Here is a 23,017-nt window from a genome sequence, read left to right on the forward strand (position 1 = left end):
TACTGCTGCCTACATATTACAAAATACATCAAATGTGGTGTTTCACAGAGAATCAAAGACTTTTGTTTCAAATTTGTTTCATATCTGTATTGCCATAAAACCTCACAAAATTGTTTGGATCTGAGTCAAAAGAGTCTTTATTATACCTTGAGTTGCCATTTTCATCTCTGCAGTAAAGACAAATGTACATGTTTCTTAGCTTTCTCCTACACTATTGTAGAAAAATATGTATGTTCTATATGTTATCACGACACATACATGACTGCACACAGGGCTGTAAAAAGGGAAGATGTCTTCTTGTTGATCCTTTGAAGCAAAACTAGGCTACAAGAAATGCCCTGACAGCAGTATGGCACTGTTGATATTTTATTTATTTATTGACTCATTTTTTATATGCAGCTGGTCAGTAGGAAATGCAACATTTGTGCAGGGACTCAAAGAGTAGGAGAGAAACCACAGCACTGTATGGCAAATATACAGGTGTAGTGGTGAAGAAACATGAGAAAACAATCCAAACAGGAGAAGGGCAGGAGTCTCACATTTAGCACATGAGATATGACAGATCTGAGATGTATAAAGCCAACTCTTTTGACTTGCTAAAGTTCTGTTCTTGGCACACATGTAAATGATTACCAATTGAAAGACAGTACAAAATCCAATCCTACTTCCTTTGTTTATACAAAACAAAAGTATGACTTTCTCATCTTCAGAAATTGTCCATGAAAATCTCTATTTAATTTTCATCACCACAGGCATACAATATCGTCTTGGGAATAAGTGACTTCGATACTTCAGAGCAGGAAACTGAAATGTTTCTCAGCTGTTGAATATTGCAGGCTTTTCTCAGTCCAATATATGATCTCATCAGAATTCAACCAATGAGTTATGAAGTTCATAAAGAAAAATGTTTGAAATTCCAGGTAAGGTTTTTCTGTTAAATAAATATTTTTATTTGTGCAATACTGATTGCCTCAGTGGATAAGTTTTATCTCCTCTAATTTCGGACACCTAAAAGTTAAATGTCAACATTTTGCCTAAAATTTGAGTGTTTACATTCATATAGTGATGAAGAAAACTAGCCTACACCATAAGGAAATTTGTTACCATAAGAAAATAGGAATCTATGATCCCATAGATACCTATTTCAGGATGAGAAGAATTACTCTCTGGAAATACCTCTTCCTTGACTGTAAAGGGAAGCTGGGAGTTCAAGCTTGGACACTAAAGTTACAGTTACTTAAATTATGGTGCAGAGTTATCCATGGTGACTTTGATCCTGTCCTACTGAATGCAATGTCAATGGACCTATTTAGAGAATAGTTTTCCTCGGTCACTGGGGTTTTTTGTTGAATTCAGAAAAGCTAGTCTAAGGCTGAAATTGAACTTGCAGGCCAGCCCCTCCCCGTCTTCTTCATGAGAAATCATGAGCAGACTGAAAGTTGCAACAAAAAACTGGACTAGATAGGATTTTAGATCCCCAGGTGCAGACATAACAAGAAGCACTAAATATTCAATCAAGTGTTAGTAAACATCTTTCCATTCATCACCATCCCATGTATCAATATTTTTGGAATGAAACAAATGAAAATAGACTGAATAATTACAATATATTCTTCTGGAGTTCTTAATCCACCCCCAAATGCTAAATGGTATAAAAGCCAAGATATTTTATGTACTTCTTTTTATTATAGTTCAAATCTAATTTTTCCACAAAAGGTTAATACAGTCTTAACAGCTTTAATATTCTTCTTGAATAGTTCATGCTAATGTTTTCCAGTTAAGCTACTGGTCAAGAATGCACTAGAATCCAGAATACTTTTTCATTCCCATAAAGTACCAAGTGTTGTTGAATATGAAAATCCTGACTGTGACTCACAATAGGCTCCAAAGTGGGCCACTGAAATCAATAAAACTGATTAGGTTGGAGGCATTAGTCTACTGAAAAAGCTATTCTACCTGACACTGAGGGAACTTTGTTACCCAAAAATTACCTCAAGGAACTTAACCCCTTTCATGGGCAGCTGAAATTTTCACTTACAGTGCTTGCAAATAATGGATCACAGGAAATTTTAAATTTATTATGAATTTTAGGCTTTAAAATCAACAGGTTATGAAATTATCACACCACCATCTCTGACTCAGAACAAAAATGCATGCAAAACGTAAATAAAACTTCTATGCATAAAATGGTCAGGGGATGTCTACCTTCTTCAAGCTATCACACAATGTCCAATGTTAATACTTCAAGCATTAAGTTTTCATCTTAATTAAAGCACTTACTGAAAAAGAGTTTTATATAGAAGAGACAAAAGACAACAGGATTGGGATTACACAAGAAATAGATGCAAACTACTACAGTGAGTATTATGAAAATCTCCTTTTACTGTTGTTGGTGTGCATAACACTTGTAACTGAAGAATATTAATATTTTAAAGGGAATAAGCAACAAAGCGGATTCTGGCTGAATAGTACTAATCTTTCACTGCAAAACTTCATGTTTAACCAGACTACACGTGTGCTGTGCACCTTATAACCTTCCCTTTTCTGCCTTATATTGTTGTAGTTATTAAATAATAATTGTTCCCTAAAGTACCCAGTGGAAGAAGGATAGTCATGTTGTTAAACATGCAATGAGATGCACTCATTGCACTCCCTTCCAAAGAATTAGCCTGCATAAGGTAAGGCAGAGATTTGTCAAAATCAGTGGCAAGTTAGAGACAAAAAAATGAATGCAGATCCTTTCTATCTGATGCCCCTTCTTCTCGAGTCATTTAGCTCCATGTTATCATATGGTCTTTTTGAAGACCCTCCGTTTTCCATATTAGTAATCCTTTATTACTTCTTATGGAGTGAAAATGTTATTGTATTTGTTCTTAAGCTGTATCACTGCATGTTGTCACCAAGACAAACTAAACCACACCAAAAAAAAAAAAAAAAAAAAACAACAACTTTCGCATAGACTCTCTTAGCAACAAATGCATTATTCCCATCTACTTCACATCCCTTCTTATTTTGTCTGAAAATTTTCCAGTGCCTTGAGAATTTGCTTACAAGAATCACTTGCATAGATAAAAAGTGTGTTACTCTGTTCATTTGAATGCAAATTCAAAGCGACACCCTAAAAGCCCACACAGCTACACGACTTAGTTATTCCTAACACACAGTTCTATCATGAAACAATCACAGTATAGTTAATATATCACTAATTTAAAAGGTCAAAGGTTTGGCCACTCTGATAATCCCAAATCCATCCTGAAGTGAGACTATGGTTTATAGTCTTCTGCAGGGTAAGGAATGGTGTCTGGAGTGCTCTTTGTGACAATGAATTCTCTTTCAGAACTGAATATACAGCTCTCGCCAATCTCCCATTTCTCAAGGTATCAATGTATCTCAATGTATCTCAATGTATCTCAATGTATCTGTCATCACTGAAAGATTTTTGTCTAATCAGCTCAAGAATTATTCCAAAGTCTAGTGTTAGAAAGTTTATGATGCTGAATGCCTATCTACTTTTCCTTTCATAAATTTGGAGAACTTGCTTGAATTTATTTTATGAAATACGTTTTTTTTATATTCCAAGACACTCTTAACTGAGAAACTGCACTTTCTTCCACCGTTTCTCAGAGGTTGTATTCTCTTGTGTTTCTTATTACACTGGCTGGACTATCTGGAATTGCTTTTTCTCAGGTGTGTCCAAATCTGGACAAAATGTCCCTGCATCACAGCATAAGGTATACTTATATATTTTTCCAAAAATGCTCCTGTCCATGCATCCCACTATATACTTGGGGTTTTTTTTTTTTGCAATATCGCCCTGGTCTTGACTTCTGATCAGTTTGTAAGGCCTTGTGGCTGTAAAAAAATCTTTTTCTTTAAAATGTTACATAATCAACCTTTCCCTGTTCTGTACTTACATTGCTGTTTCTCCCAGATTAACTTTACTTTTGTTTAAATTCCCTCCATTTTCTTCCCTGTGGTTTCCCCAACACTCCAGAATCTTTTCCTTTGATGTTGGAGTTTCAAACGTGAACAGGTTAGCATCACTGGAAAATTGAATAAGCATTGTTCCTATTGTCTCATCCAAATCAATACCGTGAATATTAAATAACACCAGACATAGTACAGACGCTGCAGAACGTTTCCAACACATTCATCTAAACCAACACTGAAGCACTGATAATGACTCTTTGAGAATGACTTTCCAGTCAAGGTTATGTATAGCCTGCTAACAGAGCTGATAACCAGTAAATAAACAAAAATAGGATAAAAGCCCCGAATGGACCTCATGTGACTCAGAGCGCATTGCAAATTTAAAACTGCAAGCAGCTTGACAGCACTCTTATATATGTGCTAAGAGAACATGAACAGAGAAAGAATCTTTCTTATTCAGAACACTAGTCACTCTTACAGCATGAAAAATTATTTTCCAAGACCCTCTTATTAGCAACATCATGCATTATACAACAGCACCGCTTGTTCAAACTGTTTTTCTGATAAGAAACACTGCATTTTAAAAAGTAACCTCTATTTTAATATTTAATACCTCAGCATATCTAGATCTCCAAAAGTAGCAAGCTATTTAGGCAAGTAGTGCACTTCATGTAATGTTAAAAGCATTTCTGGCATTTTATGTTATCTGCTTTTTAATGACTATATTTTCCTAACATTAAAAATGAATTAATATCTTTCCTTAAGTAGTCTGCTGAATGCTGAAAGAGTAAATCTGACAGGGTTACTCATACCTTGCTTATACTGTAGAGACCTACACATCAGTTTGTTTTTCATACTTTTGAAAGGAAATGGGTTTGCTTAAAACACAGTATCTCAAAAGCTAATCACGGTTGTGCCCAGGCACCAAGGAGAAAAACATACACTTATTACCTTCGAATTTCTTTAAACCAAACTGTCAAATGCTAGGTCAGAACTGCTTTTACTAGCATTTAAATCAAGTGATAAGTGAGTTGCATTAATTCTTCCGAATTGCATATGATGCAAAATTTCTAGCAAAGAAACCCTCACAGTTGTGCAATGAAGTCCTAGGAAGACTATCAACAATGCTAAAACAAAGATAAAAATCTCTATTTTTTCCTCATCTCTAACATTGTGTGTTTTCCATCACAGTAGAAAACATGTATATAAGTATCCATACTTAGGCAAGTAATTTTTTTTTCCTAAGGTTTTTCTCTGTCCCTTATAAGGACTGTAAAGGTTTAATTGATTATAAAACAGAAGAGAAAATGACCACTTGTAGCATTCCTAAGGTAAAACAGGAATTCTGTTATTATAATCACATACTGAGCACTGTATTTCTGTGATTTCCCATTTTTGGTGCATTTCTTTCTCCTCATACTCACTTCAGGTTACTACTGCAATCTGAAAAGCAGCCCTTCATTTCAACCTGCTAATGGTCTTTCATTTTATCAGCCTTTTACTCTTTACACCCTACAATAAGAGGTAAAAAGAGACTGAAGCCCACACATCTCAAAGGTCAAATTTTGCAGTATTAGACAAAAAAAAAGTCGAAATTTTTCCAACAAGTTATAATGATTAGAAGGATTTAGTCAAGCAACTTGTCTAAGAACTATTCGAAGAAATAGTTCTGAATGACAAAAGATGTAACAAAAAAAAACCAAAACAACCCCCACAAAAAAAACAGAGAGAAAAATATGGATGATTATATCAGAACCAAAACAATAGTAAAAAACAACATCTGTGGATTTTTGTTGTTGCTGTTGTTTACATTTTGGGAAGATCATGCTGTTTTATCACGGTTTTTGACTGACTTCCTAAATTTCTTAGAGACCTGCAATCAATTGTAGCTGATGTGAGAAAACCACAAACTAGTATTTTTTTCATCAGCTTTACACTCTGTACTGCATATTTTGGTAGCGTTTAATGCTTCACTGAGAGCACTACATTAAGCTATTCCCTAAACTAAAACTAAGACAGACTAGATGCAGTGTCAACAAAAGCTATGCAAAATAATTTCAGAACCCAGAACTTGAATCAATCAATTCAAACACATATCCGCTTGTGTCTTCTTCTTCTGAGACTACATATGTCTTCAACATAGAAAAAGAAGTCAGAGAAAATCTTCCCTGACCTTGCTATGCAAGATGCTAATAGTTGTGTAGCAGTTAAGGTCTAAGTCAAAAGCCTGATTGCTGTACGATTCCTTAAGGCATATAATTCAGCTTTCTTCAACATGCTTGTTACCGTAGACCAGAGATTCTAACTCTGTTATTCTGCTCCCTTCTTAAAATGTACGCACAACAATAAAATTAATTACTTCTTTTGTACAACTTTAAAAAAAAGTTCCACTTTCCTTTGTATTTACAGACTTTCAGCTCATTGCGTAAACCCAAAATGTAATGGACAAAAGGGTTTTATGGTGCATGAATGGCAAGATCAGTTACAGCGCCTATTCTTGCAGTGAATGTTCTTTGTAGGCATATTGCAGGCTCTTGGAAAATGTTGTCCCCCGTTATACTGAAAGGAGGTTTTATTTTAGTGGTTATATATTGATTTCCTTTTAGAAGCAATGGCTGTTTCACCCATGATATGTTATTCTCATACATGCTGACATTTCTAATGTAGTATATTAAATAAAGTACAATAGCCTATTCACCCTACTCACTGGAAGTACTCTCTGGAAGCAATGACAAGTATTTCCCAGTATTTCACAAACTTCATCAAAACCATCTACGTCAGCTTCTAATAAAAGTAACTATTACTTGCAGTTATCCAGACTGACAAACAGTGCTTCATTATCGTGACCTAGTAGTCTACAGAAACTTTCCCATAAGGGAAAGCAACTATTTTTCATACTAAAAGCATCACTATAATTAGCCCCCTACTGAGCTGTCCTTAGCCCAGGGCTCAGTCAAGAAATTATATCTGGAAAACAGCATTTGATTAGGATAAACTTATAAATTCATTATGCAGGTCTCCTAGCTATCATTTAATGTGGATAATTCAAACTCCTTTTCGTAAGTTATTTAATGAGACAGTAAGTATCCATGGGACAGGGTATTAGAAGTTCCTAGTAATATGTTGTGCCAGTATATGTCACATAAATGTCTCACCTCTCTGTTCAAAAATAAGTGTTTGAAGATACACTTAGAATTAAAAGCCATCAGAGAGCATGAATTTCTATATAACTGTAGCAACAAGGTTAATTTAATTCATGGAGTGGTACCTCAGTGATTCATGAAAAATCAAATGAAAATTACTAAGATTTGCTTCTAAATATAATCTTCCCTTTTTTAAAATAAAAAGGGAGACTTTCTGCCTGTGACAGACTTGCTACCAACTTCCTCAAGAACATTTAAATTAGCATTAATAAGGAGAAAATCTCAAGTAATTCAGAAAACTGTTTGGGCTTAAGTTGTGCATCTCAGAAACGGCGAGGCACATCCTGTTGGAGCAATTTCTGAGGCACCATACATGGGCCTGCGTTGATTCATCTTTCACAAAACAAGACTGCTTCTCTATTACCTTGGATAGCTTATCCTAGTTAATCAATATGCAGGTGTGGAGAGGAAGGGATTTATTTTCCTCGTTATCAAAGTTATCAAAGTGTTATTCCAATCTGCATCAAACACCTCTGTTACTATTTACTCCTTCCTAATTTCTATCCCATAGTTCTGACTTGGAGACGGGCACTAGGAAGACAGCCCTCTTCAGGGGCACAGCAGTGGTGGCCACCCTGCCAATCAGGTATTTGGCACATCCGTGCCTTTCTGACAGCAGGGAATTTACTGCCAGTACAACCACAACACTCTTTGAGAACCCATACTGCTTGGCTTCTCCTTGACTGTGATGTTCCCACTGCATTTTTTCTCCTCTAGGGACACATTTGTCAGTCTGAACCCTTGGACGAACTGTAAAGGGGGTGTTTTTCACAGTGAGTGCTGTTCATGCCTGGAAGTTTGGTTTCAAGTTGCTCCAATGCAGCAGCCCCCATGTGAGAGAGGAGAGCATCTCAGGCAGGTCTGGTAGCTCTGTTTCGAACATTTGTGTTATTCCTATCACTCAGTGATAATAGTGCAAAGCAGATGGGAGACCCTATATTGGTGGGCTGACTCAAATTTATGCAAATCAAGGCTGAAAAATACAGCCTGAGGGTTAGGAAGGTCTTGCTGCCAAAAAAACATAGCTTCCTGCCACGAAGAATGAAGCTCTGTAGAAAGTTTGGGACACTTGAAGAAAGAATAAAACAGGTAAAAACACTAGAGAACCCTGAAGCACAACACTTATAGACGATTTTCCTTCCTGCAGTGGCATGTATGGAAAAAATGGAGTTAGGAGGAGCATAACGGCAGCCGCTGTGCCCATGGGCATGTTGCACAAAGCAACACCTGGAGGTAGAGAACTGAATAGACAGGTCTGCTGGCCCCCTGCCAGAGGACAGCTCTGGATTATCCCCAGTTGTGTAGCCAGAATCTTCTAGGAAATTAGATGAGGTAGTTTCTGTTAAAACATAACTTTTTCTTTTGTCTTGGATGGTTAAGTGGATGTTGCAATGAGTGGTTTTATTGTTACGTAATCCTGATTCAGATTTCATCTGACCTGGAAACACAACAAAGAGCATGACAAGAAGTTATCTGGATACTGTTCCCCCTCCCAAAAGGACCAGAAAACTTCAGTGATAACAGCAAGAAAAACAAGGGAGTGATAAAAATCCCTGGCCACGAGTCACACCAAGTCTGTCTTCCCCTTACTGCTCTTCACTTTTCCATGCACTCCAAGAAACCCTGGTGAAAATACATTTACTCTGTTTCTCTGCCTGTCACTACTATTGGATCACCTTCCTCTTGGTCTTCACATGGTCATCATGAAAGTGTGAAAGGCTTGCATGGTGCCTCTCGCCTGTCCCCACCATGAGCACCAATGTGGTGGCGTGTTAGAGACAGTGAGAAGTTTTACATATGTAGATGATTCACTTCCTGCTTATGTGATATATTATTGCTATTCACAAAACAGCCAAGGACACTGAATCTGAAAGTAACCATAATTCTACCATGCAAGGACCATAACTTTATACTGTGAAGTTACCTTTAAAAATATGATTAGAGTATTATGTTTCTGTGTTATTGTCTTACTGGAACACAATAAATTCTAGTAAGCCTGCTAAAGTTGGAGGATTTTATTCAGCTAAAGCTTAAATCACTCTGACTTATGCAAAAATTGAGAGGGATGAGAAAGGTGCCCTTTGCCATATCTCTCTGGTACCTTGTATACCTTGAGATCAATATTCATTGTGTTGGGCTGTATTCTAAATTCCTGCTGGTGCAGCAGACAGTGGGAGCGAGAGCAGGCACAATACTGTTCCACATAGAAGAATTAAGTTAGAGAAGACTTGTTCATTACCATTTCAAGACATTTTTTGGGGCTATTTTTGGTTCCAAGTACTTCTGTGCTCAGGCAACTGTCTTTCCACTGCTATTAGCCTTTACTTTGCTTGATCAGGAAGCCTGTCATTTGGTACCCGCCTGTCACTTTCTTGGCCTCAAAAGTTTTGATGGGCTTTTAGGGTAGAAAGGTTTCATCATGCCTTCAAAGTGTGAAATCCACATCTTTTAACTATCTGTAACTGGGAGGGAGGTCCAGACAAAATAGATAGCTGTAATTGCATGGAGAATCTTTATGTCTTCAAATCACAAGTGGATGACCACAAAAATGTGTGCACAGTTTGCACTGGAAATTTTAATTAACTGGGTAAGGAACAACCTATCCTTTGCATATGGTGAAACTGTGTCACAATAAAAAATGGATTGCAAGTAAAAAATAAAGTTCGCTTTTATTGTGAATATGTTTTTTATTTAATCTGAAAAACTTGCCTACTGCCTTTCGTAAAGAAAGAAAAAAAAAATCATTAAAAACTCCAAGGCTTGGTCTGCTTTCTGAATGCTTTACAATTTCTCAAGGATTTTTCCAAAGATGATGAGGGACAAGATTCTTGTTAAAGAACACTTTGAATCTCATCCAGCAAAAATGACAATAAATCTTCAAACCATTTCTGACCATATGTCACAACTCCTGAAGGCAAATGAAGGCTTTTACAGCTTTTAAATAATCTTTGGCAATGACAGCTGCTAAGACACTTACCCTTCTCCTTACTCTTTCCTTTCTCACAAATGGGAGAGAAAAGTTGTGCTTTCATTCACCCACTTCAAGCAACACATATAGTGAGTGACCTGGGTTTCTGTAAGCTAAACATTAAAAACAACATGAGAAGTCTACTTAATGTGTGCAAATTGAGAAACCTGTTATCTACAGAGCTCATGCAGTTTTCAAAATAAAGACACTGCCTTTTTCCTGAACTATTGCACCGTTCAAGGGAAAACTGTATTTACTTTCGTGTTTCTAGTGCTAAATCAGCTCCAGACAGAAATAAATAGTCCTGTTAACCTCCGTATAGAAAACCTGCAAAGGCTAAATTCTATAAATCACTATACTTACCATACTTAACAGTATGATTTTTGCATCTGTTTTCTGTGGTTGAAAGGTTCAAATTAGTACATCAGACTGCAAAACAGGACCTGATTTTTAAGAAAACAGTAATCTTTGTGACTTCAATAGAACATTTGTCTCCTTATAGAGAATCTTGTGAGTTATGCAGATCAGTCTAGCAAGCCTGGGAAAGGGCTGTTCTGAAAGAATGCATTTATCCATAGCCACATTTTCTTATATCACTGGTTTCTAGATAGAAGCAAAAAGTATGCACTGTATTTAAAAATATTTATTGTGGAAAACAATATATACAAGTGTCCCCAGCTGGAATGGTTTGTCTTCAGTTACTGGAAATGGGTGATTTCTAGAAGCTGAAGATTTCACCCGTATGAAACGCTACATTTGCTGGATTTTACTTATCTTAAAACTACACAGGGAATCCAAATTCAAAGTACATTCTGTGTTCAACTCTATAACTTAAGGTTTTTTTATTTCTTGCAGAATTCTTGGTCTACAAATCAGTTAATTAACTTAATAAACACACATACTTCTCCTCAATATAGGTAATAACCTATGTGATAGCCATAAGTAAGCAATTTAATTATAATGTTCAAAATATTCTTTATCACATTTATCTGTCTCCAAAATATTTTAAAAAAAACCAAAGAAAACCCAAGCATTTGCTATATTTTTAAAATCCTGGCACTATACTTATTTTTATTCTATTATAACAAGTATCTACAATTTACTGTGATTAATGGATGCACAAGTCAATATCTTCAAGGTTTCCCATGTCTTTAGGAGAAAAAGTTCCACAGGTATCAAACAGTGGCAGTTTGTATCCTCAGCTGTACAAAGCCTGATATTTAAAACACTCTTTGACACATAGATCCTTCAGAAATCTAGCTCCTGATTTTGAAAATTTTACTTTGCCCAGATGGTTTGGAGCATGGGCTGTGTGAGCTCATAGGCATTCCCATTACTGAGGAAAAGAGAGTGTCTAAGAATATGGTGTCTGTTGATGGTTGATTATGCCAAGTTAACAAAAAAAACAAAAGCAGAAGAGGGATGGGATCTGGAATCTATGTGGGGATTTATGAAGTAATGAGATGAACAACTTGGAATTTCTGCAATGACATGGAAGTGATTTTACACATTTAATTTCAGGCAAGCAGTTGATTTCTTGATTTTTTTTTCAAGAAAGAGAAGCAAAGAAGCACCTAAAGAGTGCAGTGGTGGTTCTCATCTTAGAGTCTACCCCTTAAATAGAAGACCTGGATTCAACACTCTTTTCAGCCAGAAGAATATACCTAATCCTTTTACTTCCCAAGAATATGCTCTCATCCTTTCCATGTTTTATAGTGAAGGTTTCTTTCCTGTTGCAAAACATTGTCTATGGTGACTAAATGAATAGGAATATGTCACTTTCTAAGGTCTATCTCAGCAAGACTAAATTAAAGTAATGCTTTAGGCATAAAAAAACATTATAAATATACCCACTGGCAAATTTATAAATGTATTTTATTTATCTGTAAAGATATGTTCCCGCAAATTGCACTTACAACTAATGTGTCTGGCAAAAACAGGCGTCCTCACTTTCAGGACATAGTTAAACACATGACAAATGTCAAGTATTTGCTGACCAAATAAGCAGAAACTGGTACGTATATGCCTATGTACTTCCTATGGTGAACAAAAAACATGACATGTAAGCATGCTTTCAAATCCAGCCAAGTTTCTCTGAGCTGTATTTTATACCCCCATTAATTATATAAGAGAAATGGGAAGATCTGGAACTGAAGCAGTTTTTAAGGACAGAGGCAAATAAATAATTGAATACTGCATTGCTTCAGATAGCTTCCACATTCTTTTGCCCTAAGATATCTCTTTCAAGCTTCAGGGAATTAATAAATTAGACTACTGATCCATCTATTACACCTGCTTTGGGGGAACACAAAAAAAGGAAAAAAAAGCCCCACAGGGTGGAAAACATCTTGTAATTTATTCCCTTTTACTATTGCTTGACATTTTCCCAACTGAAGAAACAGTAAAAAGTCTTTTTAAAAACCTGTATTTAAAAGTGAGTTTATTTATTTCTTCTAGTGGATTACATGAAAATGCTAAAATTTCATTCCAAAAATTCTCAGAAAACACTTCATATCCCTAGGCAAAATTGTTTTAAATACATATATATGTTTTACTAATACTATTTTTTTAATCTAAGATATGCTACTTTTGATGAGTTATAATAAATCATAAAAGCTATAGGAAGTAACAAAAAATTTATGAGGCTACTTTCTTGAATTTATGAGAAACAACAGGTCAGTCTAAATTTAGTCAAAATTCATGAACTGTGTTTTTTCTGAATCAAGTTCCCACTCAGGTTGTGACCTGATAACATGCACATGTCTCTATCTAGTCCTTCAGAGGCTGAAGCCCCCTCTCACATGCTAGGAGTTTAAAGTTACATTTCCTTCTCTTCTAAGGTGAGGCTGGTGAGAGAGTAGCAGATGAGACTCTCTTGTAATGTTGGCATTGATTTATTTCTCATGAACACCCTAATATAGTAAAAGAGAGTTCCTAGATGAGAAAATAGAATCCGAGACTGCCCCTCCCCTTCTTTTTACAATCTTCACAGCCAACAAGCTGTCTTCTTGAGACTTTCTTCAAACTTACATGCTGAAAATTCATGCCCATGGCTTCAAACAAACTTTCTAATGCATATTCCTGTAAAAATGTTTAGGCTGCCTTTGCACTGTCCCATTTTTTTTCTCCCTAGTCAAGAAAACACAGTATACCCAAGAAGGACCTGTTATAATCTTTTCCCTCCCTCATTATAAAACCCACCAAGAAATCCTCTTAAATGCCACTGTGCAATATGGAGGAAAATTTAAACATTATTACTCAGCTTTCAAACTGTCTAGCTCCAGATTTAGCTGGTTTCTTTCTGCTGTTGTCATTTAATTATAAATGCTGGAGCTTTTAGCAGCACATACTCAGTTATGTTTGGTTATGAATGATTAAGTGTGCATGAAGTTTTTACCAGCACATTAATCATCAGGTATTGAAAGAAGCATGACACTGGTTAAAAATTCACCACTTTACTGCCCATGGGAAGAGTAAAGTCTTCACAGTCACTCAGAGATTGCTTACCTTTATGACAGACCAAGTGCTGAGTAAGATGCGTTGAATTTGCATCCCCCTAAACAGTACTTTCGTTTGGTTAATGAGATTGTCCTTTGACAGTATGAATGGCAGCAGCAGGAACAACAGTAGCATCAAAATCAGATTAGGAGCTTTAATTATGCTATATTTGATGCCTGCGCCTGGAACCTAAACCAGACATTGAAGAACAAATTAGTTCAGGGGAATACAGGTATCTCCATACATCCTTGTATTTACCTGCCTAGCTCTGCCCGAATTGTCCAATTTTACTCTCATGTGGTCCAGTCAAAATGGTTTTATATACAGCAAAACAGCAGCACCCGGAGACTACGGGCAAAGTGTGGCCCCTCTGTGGTAAGTTTTGAAAATACACTTAGTAAAGGAATGTCTTTCTATTTTCAAGTATGAACAACTGTAAGCACCTCTGGGACTTGGGACGTTCACAGACATGTGAACTGTCTATCACTTTCACACTAAAAGAACCACCACAAATGTCACCTACGTCTCAGTAGGAAAGTCCCTTTTCTCATTTTCAGACTGGTACAAGTTATGCCTATGTATCAAGCCTAAAAATAACTAATTGCAAAGGTAGATGATTGTAAAAGTGTCTCCAGCAGTCTGTGTTTTGTACTCAAGCCTTTCTTCTCCCCTGAATGGGTGAGAAGAATTTTGATGTATCTCAATATTTCCTTTAACTCAGCATAGACTAGAAAGCCCTTTAAAGCAAATGTAAAATAGAAAATAATTGCAAATGTTTATAGTAATCTATACTTTAGCTAGATGTTTGAACATTCAATCTAACAGATTTCTCTAAATATCCAGCTCTCAAAAACAGTCTTAGGAATCCTACCGTCTTCTATTCCCACTGCATGTCCTTAATGAGCATCTGTTCCTACTGAAATATACTGGGGTAATAGATTATTTCTCTGTGTGCTCTCTTGGAATACACATTCACTTCTTCCCAATTCCAAAATTTATTTACCTCCTTTACTTATTGGAGAGATGATGTAGACAGCCCTCCAATACAGAAGAAGTTTGTAGATGTAAACACTGGTGTGGCAGAACAGGGTTGCTTCCTGCACTTGCCTGACCCACTACAATCCCTTTGATTTATGAATAATTCCTTTTCCAGCCTGCATAAAAATATCAGAGTGGAAATTTCACTGACTCCATTTACATTTATAAAATCAGATGCATTTTTTATGATAACTTGGATATTATCAAATGTACTTGATACTAATATGAAAATGAGACAAATGTATTTATCTCACTACATGACCTCATAGAAACATTAAACTCTTTCATTAGCTCTGCTGAGATGGCAGCTCTTTTGGAGTACTCTCCCCTAAATCTGTCTTCGATAAGTAACATAATAACTTGAAAACTAGACAGTCTGGTAGTGCCACCAGCTAGTTAGCCAAGATGCACTGGAATAACCCTAATGTAGCAGTAAGAATTTGAAAACTGCAGAAATACAGATGAGCCTTTTTGCAAGGTGCAAGCCTCCAGTGCAGTGGGAAGCACTCTGAAAATTCTGAAAAAGAATAATGTGTTAAGAAGTCATGTAGATTTTAAGTCTGTTTCTTTGCTCCTCTTGTTTGTAACTTGGATATAGAAAACATATCTCAAAGATATTTCATTTTCACGTGGAAAGTCTAAATGGGGGAGTACAAAAATGATCATGCCCCAGCTCTTTTTTTGACGGGTTTACTATTAGATCATCATGTTTATTTGCAAAGCAGCAGATGAAGTCTGCACGATAGAGCTCCATAAAAATATTAACAGAAAACATGAAAACTCATGTAAGCAACAATAAACTTAGGTGTCTTTACACAAAGTGACTGAAGTCTCATAAGAAATCATTCATATACTGTATTAAAAGATCCTTAACGCTACTCTTGATGATTAATCTTCAATGGACATGTGACTGTATTGAGGAATTGTTATTACTTTGCTTATTTGAATAAAAACATTTATTTTTGCAAGAAAATATGCCAAAACATGACTATTAAGCAATTTCTTTACAAATGACTTTTATGTTCTACCAAAGTAATCATCTAAAGTAATATAATCTAAGAAAGTTTACAATAGTACAAAATAAATATTGTATGTGTAATGAGGATGCTAATTAAGGCTATCCAGCAGGAACCAGTTACTTTAGCATAAAAATAAAACCCTACTTCATTTTCTTTCAGCCTCTTCCTGCAGTACCAGCTATACCTCCTTTAAAGTGAACTTTCAGGATAATAAAGCAATGGCTTGATGAATATTCTAAAAGGTCAATACTAATTAAGTGCATTAATGTATTTTTCATAGAAACAGCTGTCTGAGGATACATTGGTGTTTTTTTTCACATGTGTACCAGCAGAAGTTCCTTCAGTAAGATTCCTGTGAGAAACAACTTGAAGAAAGGCAGAGTACAGGGCTTCATGAACACTACACCATGTTTGGTGTGCACGTGCCTATTGTATGTGTGTGCACATGTATATATACACACACACATAAATATGTTAACAAAAGTTTGCTCAGATCATTAGTTTAACAGCGTCAACATTTGCAAAGAAAACAAATCATATTCCCAGACATATTACACCAGTACTGAAGGAAAACAAATGGTTGCCCAAATGCTTCTATGAAGTCAGCTTTTGCGCTGACTGAAGCCTAACTTGCAAACTTCATCTGAATACTTTTGTATGGGTTCAGCTGCAAAGAAGCTGCTACTACAAATGATCCATCACCCTGGCAATTTTTCTCTAAAAAATAGATGGGGCTTTCCACCTCCAAATGGTCTAGTTGTCTGTGAATGACAAAGAAATTTAGTTCCTGGGCATGTGTAAGTGCACTGTGGGTTATCTTTTACATTAGCAATCAGTGCACTGCCACAGGGCGTTCTGCAGGACAAAGCACTTTCTGTTGAGTTTTTGCAAGTTTTCACTACAGACTTATTTTAGTTCATTCTTGTGGTGCATGTGGGATTTACAGAAAAACATCTGTATAAGTTTCATCCAAAAATTCTTCGCTTTCTACATTCCAGCACTGTTTCCACCAACACTGTAACACTGCAGCTGTTAACTCTTCTACTGAGACCTTAGAAAACTTCAAAACATGTCCTTCTCCACTTAAGAAGCACCTACCTTCCATCTGCAAATAAATTTATTTACAGTAGTAGCCTTTAGTCTTTTAGCATGAGTTCTCTCTCCTTAGCTGGAAAATCTTTTCCTTGCTTTGCTGTCCTAAGGACAACTACAGTTGCTACTAATCTAGAAATACAGTACTTCAGTGGTTAGAATTAGCTCAGTGTGTTGTGTGTCTGGAGGCCCCTGTTATTTCCTTAGCATCTGTGAGTAACTAGCAAGTTTAAGGGGTGTTTCTGGAGAGAAAAAACAGCATGAAAATAGACAATATTAATTCTTCCTATACCATGAGGATCTATTCTAAAGAAGAAGTGGTTTTGCCTCTGCAATCAAATGTTTGTTTTGGAGAAGGAAGGGTCATCTAAAGCACAAAAGGGAAGGAATGAACTATTATTTCAATCAAAGTAATAAATAATTTTCCTAAAATGTTGTTTTTTCTCCCTAGATATGATTTTTTTTTTTTTTTTACTTCTTCATTTCGCTTCTGGCAATGAATGCAAACAAAACCAAGAAGTTACATTACTATAGATTCTTCAGAGACTAAACGAGCTTTCTCTTTAGATGATCACAATGAGGAGTTTCATATTTTTCAGACATCTAGTTGGCAAAATAACAATCAACTTATTTAGCTCATATATAATATTTAGCACTGTGTTTTAGACTGACTAGTCAATAAAGCCTCCATTCCATAAAAACTGAAGGAACCATTAAAATGATATAAAGCGGAGAGACATGACATAAAAAGGTCTAAAAATATTTTTTTTTTCCTCTTTGAAGGGAGTATATGCCTCTGCATTCTTTAAACAGACAGAACATGAATCACTTTTGAGAAAGCTTCTCTTTATTGGATAAAAGTATAAATAATGCCAGTGCCAAATCTTAAGGTAAAAGGAAAGTAAGAGTCACATTCTTCTTCAGAAATAGTACCTTCTTCCTAATGAAAGCTATTGAATGTAGCAACTAAATGTCAAAGAATAGAGAAAGAAGAAAAAGATTTACTGTTAAAATCTACAGATAAAAAGGAAATTTTCATCATTCATTTAAGCAAAGGTTTTTTACTGTTTTCTTAAATTATGGATTTTCTAGAAGAGAGTATTTTTATTTGTATATCACTGTAGTGGTCAATATAGTAGAAAAAAAGAGAATATAGTAGAAAAAGGAGCAAAAAACACAATACTGCTGAGTGACTCAGTTCAAGAGATGGGTTGGAAGCTTCTGAATAAAAAACTTACCACTTGAATTTAAAGTATATCAAAAAGCCATGTCTAACTCATTTTTGTGTGCTGATGGTGTCTTGAACAATTCTCCTCTTATATATAACCAGCCTCTGTCTTTTGACATATCTTCAGCTGTACACAATTGAATGGGACTTACAGTGATTTCTCCACCTGCCAACCCCTCAACCAAAATTATAACTCTAAGAACCTTTTGATATCTGCAACTGTCGAGTAAGAACACTTGTATGTACAGTATAATTGTGTAGACTTTCTTAGATTTTCTTTCGCTTTAGCTCTCTCCTTGAGCTCAAGATACCAGTTTGGTCATTTACTTCTGTGTCTGAGTGAAAAGCTGTATACAGCCTTAATGCATAGGAGGATCCTATTAGGAAACCAATATTAGGAAATCGAGTCTCCACCACTAAATGGTCTCCTGACATTATAACTGAGACCTGCAGAGTGAGAACACCACTTCTATTTCTGGATGTGAAGTTTAAGCCATAAGGGAAAGGGAAAAAAGTGCATTTGATGGTGCTCTAGTTGCTTAAAGTTTCACAGGTCACAAACTAACATTATCAATCTTTGCCGAAAGCAGCTCAGAATAATAGCAACGGGAACACTGCTAAAGCTGATGAGGAGATCTGTAAAGACCACTTTAAGACCATGCCATTTATTAATCTATTAAATTCAGAAGTGTTAAATTCAAGTACAACTCTAAAAACAAAACTAGGAGATACAAAAGTTTTGCGGTGTTCAGCCTCACACACTTCCCTCATGTTATGAAGGTAAAATTACAAAACTCTGAACAACCGTGTAATTCTGCTGTTCATCCTCTCAGGTATATTTAGACAGGAAACCAAATTGAGGGTTTTTTTAATGAACCCTAAAAGTGCAAAATCAATTCTAAAAAACCTTTTTTATATAGAACTAAATTAGTGATGTGTAAGGCTGAGTCGGTTCTTAGTCATATTTTTTCAAAAGATATTTTCTCTAAAACTGTTAAAAAATCTTTCCTGCTGGTTTTCACAATGTATCTGTCCTAGTCAGTATTTCTGATACATCATATTTTCTAGGAATATTATTGGAAAATTACGGATTTGCTCTGGTTCTCATTCTATGTGGAGAGCATTAAAATTTCCCCAATACAAGAAAGATGTGGGTCTGTTGGAAAAAGCCCAGAGGAGGGTCACAGAGATGACCAGAGGGCTAAAGCATTTCTATGACGCTTCATCCTATGAAGACAGGTTGAGAGAGTTGGGGCTATTCAGCCTGGAGGAGATAAAGACTCCATGGAAACCTTTTAGTGGCCTTCCAGTACCTAAAGGGGGCCTACAAAAAAAGCTAGAGAGGGACTTTTTACAAGGGCATGGAGTGATAGGACAAGAGGAAATGGCTTTAAGCTGAAACAAGGTAGGTTTACATTAGATATTAGGCAGAAATTCTTTACTGTGAGGGTGGTGAGGCACTAAAACAGTTTACCCAGAGAAGTTGTGGATGCCCCATATCTGAAGTGTTCAGACCTAGCTTGGATGGGGTTTTGGGCAATGTTGTCTAGTAGAAGGTGTCCCTTCTCACAGCAGGAGGTTGAAACTAGAGGATCTCCAAGGTCCCTTCCAAACCATTCTGAGATTTTATGAAAAACACTCAGGTTTAGGTGCTGAATGCAACCGCCACACTATGATCTTTGGCCTGAATGCAAACCCTGAAATCTTGCAAATGTGCTGAATATAGTCAGATAAAAGGCTAAAAATAAACAAACAAACAAAAATAAGCCTCTAAGATAAAAAGAACTCCATACCTCAAGTCACTTAGAGCAATAAAGCTGAGCAAATGTAAAGTTTAGGTGATTTTTCTCTTTGGTGCATTCTATAGGGTTTGAGTTTTGCTACTAACAATAAATAACCTTTTTTAATATCTAGAAGTGCTCTGTGAATCGCTTCAGAATCTCTGTTTTTGTCCTGAAAGGAAGATTCAGCAACTTCATGTTAATCCTATGTATACTGCAGTCACAATTTTGTGTTGGTCAGGACTTTCTCCTGAATCTTTAGCAATTACATTTATTTTGGAAAACTAAAGGTACAAGGTCTCTTAAGTGACAATTTTGAGTAATAAGAAATAAAACAATCTAATGTATTATTATATATATTTATATATATAAAGTATCAGAATTTATAGGCCATATAAACTATTATTTTGGCTGAAGACACAGCAAATCTATAAATTCAGAAGTCTGTGTTAGGATGCCCAGCAAATGTAAAAATGGAAAACACCATACCATCCTTAAGCATGCTACAGGCATTTTACCACTTGTTATCTCACCTTGAATTTTTATAAAGAAAAACTGTAGTTCTGAGGTATAGTGAATGAGCTTTGCTCCTTATTATTACTAGGTCATATTTATGTGCCCTCCAGACACAGCATGTTTACCTATTTCCTATATTTGCAAGTCATCACAATTGAAATCAAGAATGAGGCTGCATTTGTACAGTTGCTACATACTCCTCTGGCAAAATGAGGATGTCTTGAGAGACAGTAATCATTTATGACACTGTTTACATCTTTTATTTCTAGGAGCTACCTAATCATGCCTTCCAAGTAGAGAGAGTCTCATGAGTGACAGGTTTGAGAACTTCCTCAGGTGAGTAGACAAATAGCCTCAGTAAGATGCTAGCAAAAAAAACCATTAAAAATGCCTCTCCTAGTAAATGCATGAAACCCAAATGCCTTCTCAGTTCACCTGGAGCATTCAGGATAGTGTAAAAGGTCTGACATATATCATGAAAGATATTGTTACTCCTGAGATCCAGGAGACTGCCAAGCCTGTGTATCCTATCCAACAGCTCACTTTTGTCCTTACACTTTCCTTTAGCAACAAAGCATCATTATGACCACACGTGATCTACTCTTCCAGAATGGCTAAATGACGGTTGTTTATGGGCATTCACAGTGTCTTCTGAAGCTTCAAGAACTGAAGTAAAAAAATTGCATGTGGTGAACCTTTCAGATCACGTGAGTTACATTTGACAACAGGCATCTTAGAATCTTTCTTCAATGAAAAATATCAGGGGAAAAATAAAAACAAACTTATGGACACACTTTTTTTTTTTTTTTTTTTCATATCTTTCACCCTTGTCCTGTCATTTTGAATATTTTTTATTTCACTATTATTATTATACAGAACCATTCTGTGACCTTTTTTTCAAACATTACATTCATCTAATGGTAGTATCTTACTCTAAGTGTATTTAGTATAAAATCGGTCTCATATAATAAAAAATTCTGATACTTCATTGTTATGTAAAGACATGGATTTATAGGATTAAGGTTAGAAGGACTGCTAGAGCTGTTATTTATATTTTACTAATTGAAATAAGAATAAAATCTTTTTTGTCAATATAACTCTTTTTTTCTTTTCTTTAACCATGTCGATGAATATAACAATATGAATGAATACAACACTATGTATAATGATGGGTATCACATTTTGGTGTATGCTCTGTATTTTTGGAATGCTTAAAGAACTGTGTTGTTTAATCTATTTTTCTTGATTGATAGCTTCTCTGTACTTAAGGTGCATTCTAAAATTACCTCAAATGGACCATAAATTTCGTGTTTTCTGTAGTATCTGTAAACAGTTCCATTAATTATTATCCAGCCCTGTACTTTATACCCTTTGCATTTGCTATTAAGTTTTCTTTATGTAGGTTCACAAATGGTGAAAGACCTTGAATATAGGTTTTTTCTGATTACTTTCTCCTTTTTGTCTGATTCTCTTTCATAAACTGTCATTAAGGGAAGAAGTGCTCAGGGCATTTGGAGAATATTAAAGACATGAATATTGTGGTTTGAGATAGAACCCTAAAATGTTGCCTACTCTTATATGCAGCTCTTTCTAGACGCTGAAATTTCCTCCACGAATTAGTGAAGGAAACTGTTGTACATAAGGATAATTGAGGAACAGCTCCTAGTACACAAAACTTTTCTCATGACAGAGTCATTGTTTTCTGTCAAATTTTAACTCATTCTGAGTATGAATTTGCACGCAGTTCCAGATGGTTAAAAACATAATGGAAAGGAAGAGTTAAAAAAATATAACTGTATGGTTTGCAGTCCAAGATGAAGCTCACAATTGTATTCACATCAAGACACAATGACACAAGATTAGGCACAGTGCATTATGAAGAGGCTACCTGCTTCTTAGCTTTTCTTTGCTAAGGACAAGATTAAGATAACCCAGCAGTTTTGCAATAGTTAATGATGCATTGTCTTCTTTAATGTTAACCTAAAATCCTACTTCTAATACAAAATTTAACACCAGAAGTACACAGTAAACTACATTTTTTATCTAAAGAGAAAATAATTTTTAAATTTAAAGATGAGGCATATAGAATTACCATTTACCAAGTCAGACCTTTTCTAAATAAACATTTTTTTTTTTTTTAATGACAGTCTAGACTGACACAAAGTAAGTTAAAAAAAAACAAGACACACCACCTTGGAGATTTGAGACTGAGAATCTCTGTTTATGTAACTTTTAAGAAAAGATAATGAAATAAATACCCACTGGCTGATTTGAAAGAGAAAAAACCCTCAATTTTTCTAATACTATATGGAGTGTACCCTTAAGCTTTATTACACTTCTGTAGCAACTTTGACATGTCACTAGCCTGGAGCAGCTAGCCTACGTAAGTGTGTAGTAGACATCTCCTTACACAAATGAGATAAGAAAAAAAAAACTAAAGCAGCAATAAACATTAGTGCATTTGATTAACGCTTTGTCCTGAAGGCATTAGAGACAAACATGCACACGATAAAGTTCTAAAGCAGCTCTGTACACTTAAGATCCCTTATAATATTTATGGCATTCCTGATAAGGAAGGAAAAATATTCTTAGCAAATTTAATAATTCAAATTCATACAATAATTCCCACAATTTAAATATTACTTCTACTTCTCTTCCTTACCAACACATGTTTGAACTTTTTCTGTAAGACCTTAGCTGGCCCACTTTTTGGTGCTCAGGAGAAATGAATCACTATATAAAGG

General features: G+C 35.6%; 1 protein-coding gene across 1 annotated transcript in view; it reads right to left on the minus strand.

The window, feature by feature from the left end:
• The window catches only part of LOC114058632 (glypican-6-like), a gene marked incomplete at its 3' end in the record, with an annotated part of 407,576 nt that overhangs the window by 240,478 nt on the left and 144,081 nt on the right, over positions 1 to 23,017 (minus strand). The window lies entirely within an intron of this gene.

Source organism: Empidonax traillii, unplaced genomic scaffold, assembly GCF_003031625.1.
Source record: "Empidonax traillii isolate 1590-97213 ecotype Southwest subspecies unplaced genomic scaffold, ASM303162v1 scaffold179:size829206, whole genome shotgun sequence".
In the NCBI taxonomy this organism is placed as follows: Eukaryota; Metazoa; Chordata; class Aves; order Passeriformes; family Tyrannidae; genus Empidonax; species Empidonax traillii.